General features: G+C 47.5%; 1 long non-coding RNA gene across 1 annotated transcript; it reads right to left on the reverse strand.

Annotated features, from left to right (window-relative positions):
• Positions 1-973: 973 nt before the first annotated feature.
• Positions 974-2,216, reverse strand: LOC115286379. Its single transcript, XR_003906035.1, has 2 exons — positions 2,022-2,216; positions 974-1,588 (listed from the first exon to the last, which is right to left on the reverse strand). It is a non-coding gene; the product is annotated as an uncharacterized LOC115286379 (long non-coding RNA).
• Between the last annotated feature and the right edge of the window lie 6,733 nt (positions 2,217-8,949).

Here is an 8,949-nt window from a genome sequence, read left to right on the forward strand (position 1 = left end):
ACCACCCAGGTGCCCCGTATGTTGTACCCAAGATTTCTTTATCGTCCCCAAAAACCAGAAACCGCCAGGGAGACCAAGTCACGCATGCAAAAGCAAAGGGCTTTATTATGGGTTTAGGCTCGCCAGGGCCTAAACTCGGGCTCACAGACTTTACTGGCGTGGTGGATCCATGCTGAGAGCCCCAAACAAAGGTGGGGCAGGGCTTTTATGAGTTTGGGAAGGGGGAGTTACAGGAAATTGTGACACAGGTATAGTGATCCAATCATTATTATACAACAGGTTTATCCAATTATAATATTTAGAGTGTTAACCAATCACAGAGTAGACTCAGGACCCAGGACCCTCACATAGGGTGTAACTAGCCTTAGGCAATAGGCCTGCCCTTAGGAATGTTAAAGGTATTACAAGGGTGGTCCCTCTTGCCTTGGGCAATGTGTGCCCTTCTATTGTCTCAAACCTGCGTCCTTAAACTATGTTTCTACATTTTGCAACCATAAGATTTCTGATTTAGACACTGCGTGTGATATATAAAGGGAAGAACTAACAGCCTTATGGGAATGGAGGTCGAGTCCCATCTCACACCCTACTCTTGGCCATGTCTTCCAGACTGGGGAAAAAACTGAACAGAAGCTTCACCAAAGACCCTAGCCCACCCCCTGATCAGTATCCAAGACAAGCACAAGGCCCCTGGGAATGCCCAAGGCAGAAAAATGACAGAGCAGGACTGGAAGACACCACCCCTTTCTTTGCAGAGAAACTGTCCTGGCTTCAAAAACTGCTTCGCCCTCATCCGCCCTCCCGCCTTCTCCAGCTGGCTCTAATGTGGCAGCGGGGTCAGATCACCCTCCTGCAGCAAAAGGGGAGCCCCAGGATTTCTCCAAGGGTAGATTTCACTCTAGGAGTACAACTGCAGACTGAGTTTCCTTCTGAGTTTTTTTTTTCTTTATCTCAAGGGACAGGAGTTTCCCAAACATGCGCTAAAACAGATAGTTGTTTATTTGTTTCTTTGTTTTTAAAGATCATACTGGTAGAGCCCACCAGCCAATTCTAAGGCAGTAGAGGTCTGCTCAAAAGTTTCCATCCCCAAACACATTAGCCACAGTAATTGTAATTGCTTCTGCTTCTGAGGCCCCCACCCCCTGTACTGAACCACTTACTCCACCCTGGGCACTGAGCTAAGCAATTTACATAGAATACCCATGCCAGAACATGGGACAGTGCGCATGACCATGATCCCAGCCCAAAATGAGAGAAATGGACTTATTTCTTCTCTATTGGCTATCTGACGAAAGCAGTTCTGACTTATCTTTTTCCTTGCTGGTGTCCAGTAATCCATATCTGTTAGAAATCACCATGGGTGAGAGAGAGAAATAGGGAGGGACTTTAAGAAGAAGACAGAGAGAGGAGAGCAGTGTCACAGTTTGACTAAAACAGGAGCAGAAGAACCTCCCTTTTTCTAATCACTGGCTGGCTGGGGCTTTTCATGTCTCTAGTCGCTGGAGGCAGAGATGATACTCCCCCAGGGTCCTTGACAGGATCCCTGTGAACAGATCAGGTGGTAACCGGTGGGCCCCTGGCAGGATTTTGGCTAGAAGAACAGAATAGAAAATGAAGAGAAGAATGGGTGTGGGTTTTTGCTACTGTTGAAATACTATTCTTCCTCAAGCCTCCTTTGCCTGTGAAGTTTTCTCTAAGCTCCTTCCCAGTTCACCCCCGATGCCCGAACCCACTTCCCTCCCCAACCCCCTCCCAAGGCAGCAGGGCAGCTCTGTGATAAGAGCAGTAATCAAGCACTATCAGCCTTTTTGCATAATAAGGGTGCCTGTATCTAGAGCAGAGTACAAAAACGTCTGTAACTCTCTGCCCTTCCTCCCATCAAGAGGAAGGTGCTCCATCCCTCCCTGCCTTGAATCCAGGCAGGGCTTATAACTGGCTTTAGCCATTTAGGAGAATGTGACCAGAAGCAACATTACATGTGTTCCTAGCCTGGGCCTCAAGAGGCTTTGCCTTCTGCCCCTCACTTTTTTGGAAGTCTGCCCCTGCACATGACCAAGCTTGCTTTCGGCCAGGCGAGGATGAGACAGCACGTGGAGACAGGTTCCCGTTGTGCACACCATCACCAACCGGCCTGCTGACACACCAGCCGGCGCACAGACACAGAAGCAAGCCCGGGGGACACACACAGAGCCCCGTCCATTGCTGCAGCCCTGCCCAGTTGCTGCGCAGACTCCCAGGCAGCAACAAAGGAGTGATGCCATAAACCACAAACTTTGGGCCAGTTTCTCATGTGGCAAAAGCTAACTGATGCATATCTCTGTCCCTCAACAGGAAGGGGGTGCCTACAGGACTGGTAATCCTGGATCTCTTTTTATCACTCCTCCAGAAGTATATCCCTGAGGCATTCTGGATTCTCAGCCAAGGCTAGTAGGATGGAGCGGCACGAAGTGGAATCGACTGGAACTGAAATCTTGGTAAAGGGCAACAGAGCTGTGGAGCACCCCATGCATGTGCTAATGTGACTCCCTGGCTCCCCTCCACCTCCCCGAGGCCTGTGCTTGGGAAAAGGGTTACCTGATCACCACTGCCTTTGTCTATCAATTCACTCGGGGCTGGATTAATCCCTGCTTAGTTTCTCCCTCCTCCCCCAGCCCCATCCCCAGTCTGGCTGCCCGGATGATGTCAGCGGTAACCAATCCTGCAGCCGGAGCAGTCAGCCGGCTGGCTCACTTCCGTGTCCATTAAGGGAAGGCAGACACTTTAGAAAGAACTGGAAAATATTACCAGCCACCCACTCCACTCGACTCCCCCCTCCCTTGCCCCAGTCTCCACTTCCCAGCCACATACACCCTAATCCCAAGAGACCAGGGCTGGGAAGTACTGAAGCCAAAGAAAGAAGAAACTGGAACTGGAACCCTGCAGGCCTCAGGGGCTGAGCCACAAGACTCCTTTGGGCATGGGAACGAGTCTTGGAAGAGACAGACTGGAGGCATGTGGAGAGCCTGCCAGCCACCCTCCCCCTCGCACCTGGCACGCACGCGCTGCGCCTGGTACTTTGCTGTTTGGTGACAATGAACTGGGCATTGAAGGCTCAGAGGGTCTGCATCCCTGGTGGGGCGGGGGCCACACGGGAGATCCCCATCACTTAACTGAATTGCCAAACTCACTTCCAGGGACACCGTGGAGACTCAAGTTTGATGACTTGAATAGATTTGCTAGGCTGTTTGCTGAGTTCAGGGCTTTCAAAACCCTTTGAAACCCTCCACTATTTCTCCCAACATCTAACAAATTCTACCATGATAGGGGCAGACCCTCCCACCTTGGGAATCTTCTGCTCTTTGAAAGCAACCAACCGGAGTACCCAGCAGCACCCCAGATTGACCATGCAAAAGCTGCAAGGTCTTGACCACGCCCCTTTGGCTTTCTAAGCCCCGCCCCCCACGCCACCTTATCTGAAAAGTGCAGATGACAACGCATCCCTACCTCGCAGTGTCTTTGGACAGAAGAAATAAGAGGATGTCAATAAACACTGGCTACACAATAGCTTGTGAAAAATAAGTGCCGGTGGGAATTCTGGACTCTCCGCCGAATCTTGTTGTGAGCCTAGATCTGCTCTTCAAAAATTCACTTTATTTTTTTTATGTGTCAGACAAATGTGTGTTGAGTGGCTGGTAGATGGCTGGGACCCACTTTTTTAATGCTTAGACATGAGAAAAGAAGAGCAAAGTGGACAGCAATGTTTCTTTCCTGTAAAGTCGGTAAAAAAAGGAGGGTCCTTCAGGGTGAGAGGATGCATTTACTCTGGAAAAGGGTTTTGACAGTCCCTGGTTGGAGATAAATTTTGAACAAGGGATCAGAGGAAGGAAAATGGCTCCCATCCATCCACCTGTGTTTCTGCCCAGCTCAGGCCCAAGCATGGAGAAAGGGAAGATACTAAAGAGGTATCTCTTATTCTATCTGCCTAGCACACCGCCTCCCCACTTCTAAGGGAAGTCTTTCTTCCACCTCTATATTCTACCAAGAGCTACCCATTATGAAAAACTGCTCCCCAATCATAGATTAGGCACATCATCCAAGGTAGACCAATGCCCCCCTAGGACTGTTTGAATTAGACCTCAGGAAAAAAAGCAGTTATTCCCTGGGGTAAAGATGACAGGTGTGAAGCTTGGCACATGGGCAGAAACTGAGATAAGGGGCAGCAAGCCTTGTTCTCTTCTTTTTTTCCCATTTCTAGTTGTCCCTCTCAGGCTCGCTGCACACTTCCCTCTCCCCCTTGGCTTTGGTTACAGGAACAAACAAACCTCCCTTCTGTCCTGGACTAGTTACAGAAATTTGACCATTTATGAGCCCCCCCTATAATAAACTACATACAATATAATATACTTGTAGATTATCCACCCCAATGCTGTCCCCTTGTTCAAAAACAGCGTCACTTCCTGGGGTAAAAGAGGACATCTAAACAAAGCAATTGGAAAGCCATGCAGGATAGCATTGGATTGAGTTGGGTTTTTTTTTTTTAATTTAAAATATTGTAAATTTGGAGCACCTGGGTAGTTCAGTTGGTTAAGCATATGGCTTTGGCTCAGGCATGATCTTGCGGTCTGTGAGTGTGAACCCCACGTCGGGCACTGTGCTGACAAGTCAGAGCCTGGAACCTACTTCGGATTCTGTGTTTCCCTCTCTCTCTGCTCTTCCCCTGCTCATGCTCTGTCTCTTTCTCAAAAATAAACATTAAATTTTTTAAATAAAATAAAATATTGTAAATTTATTTGGGGTAAAAGTGAAAGAATATAATAAACCTTTGAACACTGTAAGTCCAAATGATAAGTAGGTTTCACAGTATATATCAGAGGCTGAATTGAGTAGTTGTGAATGAGCTTCATCTTACACCTATTGCTTTCCTTTTTTCTTTCTCTTATTTTTTCTTCTCTCTCTCTTTCTCTGACAAGCATTTTCCCCCACCTATCCACTACAAATGTAAAGATGAGTAGAATATGCACATGAAAAGCTCATAACCAAGCAGTGAGGAAGCCATAAATATAACTTGCACTCCCCTGGGATTTGGAGCTGGTAGAGGTTCATACCAGGACCAGAGAAGCAAAGAGGAGGGCCAGTTCATTCTGAATGTCAAGAGTCTGGGAAGGTATCACGGAGACAGGGTTATTGTAAGAGAATTTTGAAGGATTTTGTGAGAGCAGAGATTGGGGATTTACATGAAGGAGGTAGAAAGGATAAAAGACAAAGAAATCCCAGGAGACCTCAAGGATGGCCAAAAAGGACAGAACCACAGTGGAAGTGAGCCTTGGGGAGCCTGGAAGAGGGAGGTTGCTTAGGACCGTAGACAGACCAAGGGACCAGATACTTACTCCCTCCCTGCTCCAGCATCAGCATCTATATTCAGATGTTCTGCCACACCAGGGACCTAGCGCCTCCCTGCCTGCCCCTCCTCTTGCTTCTGCTGCCAATCTCCACCTCACTGGCACTCTAGATATCCCGCCCCTCTTCTCCCGGTTTCTGCCTACTCCTAACCAGCTCTCCTTAGGCCCATTAGGGCTCCTCCTGCCATTATCTCACTGACATATTCTCTGTGCCTTCTAGTAGGAAACAGGGAGTGCTAATATAAAGCGGCTAAAACTCCATACCAGGGATCAGCAAACTACAGCCCATGGCCAAATCTGGCCTACCACCTGTTTTTATAAATAAAGTTCTCTTGGAGTCCAGCCATGATCATTCATTTGCATATTATCTGTGACCACTTTTGTACAACAGCAGAGTCGAAGAATTACTGCAGAGGTCCTACAGCCCACAATCCTATACTATTAACTATCTAGCCCTTTCCATGAAAAGTTAGCCCACCCCTGCGCCAAACTGCTTCTTCTGAACCTTCGTTCCACAATTCCCAATACCAGATTTTATAGAATGTTTAAACAGTTTAATACCTTGAAGAATAAATTGGTACTTGGGAAGGATGGTGTTCTCTTGGGCCCTCATCAGGTGGGACTAGGTAGACAGTATGGCCTCTAAACCCACTCAAGCCATAGCAATAATGAACTAAAACATATAAAGAAAATAAATCTTCCCATGGAGGCTTTTTTTAATCAAAAATTTTTTAGGAACATTCTTTAATACCCTTACTTTGTATAAAGCACTCAGGTCTGTCATAGAACATTTTTCAGAACCTCGCAAGACAGTGGTGTCACCTGCACCCCTGAGTTCCGCCAGGATTCTGAAGCAGCTCTTTCCGGAATAGCGAAGCTGATCCTGTTTCTAAAGATCTCCCCCAAAGAGCATTCCATAGCCTTCCTCCTCTTGCCCCTTCCGTTCCAGTGTTTAAAGCGGGCCTCCCCCTCACTCACCCCCGCTGGCTTCCTGAGCACCTGTTGCTACAACAAAGAGAAGCTCAAGGTGGAAGTTTCTGGGCTCCTCCAGGTGATAAATGGAGATCATTCAGAGGAGATAATACCATTTGTTGCTTCAGCCTTTTTCAATCATCAGGAAAAGCCCCAGGTGGGGAGGACCATTCGGAGAGCTGCACTGGTATAAAAAGGTGATTATATCTAAATGGAAGACCTGTCACCAGGCAAACCCTCCACCAGATGACATGAGGCAACCTCAGTGGCTCAAGTGCAGCAGGCAGGATGGAGTTTGTGGGGCCCTGGATCAGGCACCTGCACATCTCCCGAGGGACAAGCCTTCCTCCTTGGTCCCTCGGGTCTGGAGAGAGTGGCTGCGGGCCACCCTGCACGGGTACTCTCCTAGCCACTTTGTCAACCCTGCCCAGGCCAGGTGCAATGCTTGGGAGGCGGGTCTATATGAGCAGCCCAGAGACCCAAAGACTTGAGGACTGCAAAAGGACACAGTAGATTTGATTGTTTAAAGATTGGACCTTAGCTCAGAGTTTTTATTTGCTTTGCGTAGTTATTTTATGGAGGGGGTCAGCAAACTCTTGACATGAAGAACCAAGTAGTAAATACTTTGGGCTTTTGCATGCCGCACAGTCTCCGAGGAAGCTGCTCACCTCTGCTGCTGTAGTGAGAAAGCTGACACATTCATAAATGAATAGGCAGGGCCATATTCTGATAAAGCTTTATTGATGGATGTGGACGTTCAAATTTCATAACATGTTCAGATGTTCTTCTTCTTTGGATTTTTACCCCCAACCATTTTTGGATGTGAAGGTCATTCTCAGCTCATGGGCTGTACAAACACAGGGGACAGGACAGCTGTGGCATGTGGACCACAGTTTGTAGACCTCTGTTTTGAGGCTCCTATTTGAGAGAGAAAGAATTGCAGAGAGAGATTGCCTGGTTTAGTTGTATGAAGAATTCGAAATGTATGAACTATGATGAGTAACTGGCATATACACAGCATTTTAATATTAGCAAAGCCTTTGTGATCTTATTCAAAACCCACTACAGCCTTGTCAGTTAGGTTTTATTATGCCAATGTCTAGATGGGGAAATTGAGGGCCAGACCTGGCTTGTCCAGGATGACACCGTAAGTGAGAGGACCCAAGTTCAAAAGCTATTCCACCTCCAAAGACTGAGACTTTCCCTCCCCTCTCTTTGGGGAGCTTTGATTGTTCAGTGCCACTCAGTGAATATTTATTAAGACTTCAGAGGCAGCAGGTAGGAATGACAAAACACAGAAGCAGGAGATTCAGAATCTCCTGGTTGCTTCTTGTTTTCCTTAAGGCCTTAGACACCCGGAAAATGATAGGATCAGGGCTTGCTCTACCCAAGGACGTAGACTGAGCCAAGTTCTCGAGTGCACTGGGGCATGATCACTCAGCCCTATCTCCATGGCTATAGATCCATAAGCCTCCAGAAGGTCAGCAGGTTTCCCTGGAGATTCAGATCTGCCCAAGGCCTTCCTGCAATGCTGGCCCAGGAACATTTCCCCAGGGGAGTAGGCTCCCAACTGAAATCAGTGCTATCCGGCACCCCTGAGAAAATGCACTGCCCCCAAACATTCTTCCAAATGTGGGTCATGACCTGAGGCCAGCTTTGTGCTATCAGTAAGTCACTGGACATAGGGTGCAAAGTATGGGTTCTTGTCTCTGCTATAGTGTCACACATTGTGTCACACTGTCATTTGACCTTTGGCCAGTTATTTCCTGTCTCCGCACATCAGCTTTCTGCCAGATGGAATAGTAATGGTGATGTGGTTCAGAATTCAATGGAATGATGATATCTATACTTGAAGACAACAGGATCCCATGAGGTGTCACGTCTTTCTTGCCCTGGATCCAGAGTTTTATGTGTATATCTCCTTGTCTTGTCCGTGCTGTTCTTCCCACCTCGGATGCCTTCTTCTACCTTTGTCTCTCTGGGACTCTTCGCTAACTCTCCACCCATCATGTACCCACACCTTGAGGTAGCTGCTCCCTCCTTGGGCGATATTATGGATTGAACTATGTCCCCCACAACAAAGATATCTTGAAGTCCTCACCCCCAGGACTCAGAATGTGATTTTTTTGAAAAAAGGGTCTTTGCAGAGGTATTTGAGTCAAGATGAGGTCATTCAGTTGGGCCATGACCCAGTACGACTGGTGTCCTTATAAAGAGGGGAAATTTGGACATGGAGACAGATGAATACTAAGGAAAGATAATGTGGAAACACAGAGAGAAGATGGCCATGTGATTGGAGTGGTGCCCCTAGAAGCCAAGGGGTACTGGGGATTGCTGGTAAACACCAAAAGCCAGAAGAAGCAAGGAAAGGTTCTCCTCTATAGCCCTCAGAGAGCATGGCACTGCCACCATCTTGATTTCAGACTTCCAGACTCCAGAACTGTGGGACAATACTCTTTTCTCCTCTAAGCCACCTAGATTTTGGTACTCAGTTAACAGCTGCCGTAGGAAATGAGTTTGAGCCACCTCTGTGTCACATTTGACACTTTCCTTACTGTACTGAATGAACTGTTATTTACATACCTGTCTCCTCGGCTAGGTC

Source organism: Suricata suricatta, chromosome 3, assembly GCF_006229205.1.
Source record: "Suricata suricatta isolate VVHF042 chromosome 3, meerkat_22Aug2017_6uvM2_HiC, whole genome shotgun sequence".
Classification (NCBI taxonomy): domain Eukaryota; kingdom Metazoa; phylum Chordata; class Mammalia; order Carnivora; family Herpestidae; genus Suricata; species Suricata suricatta.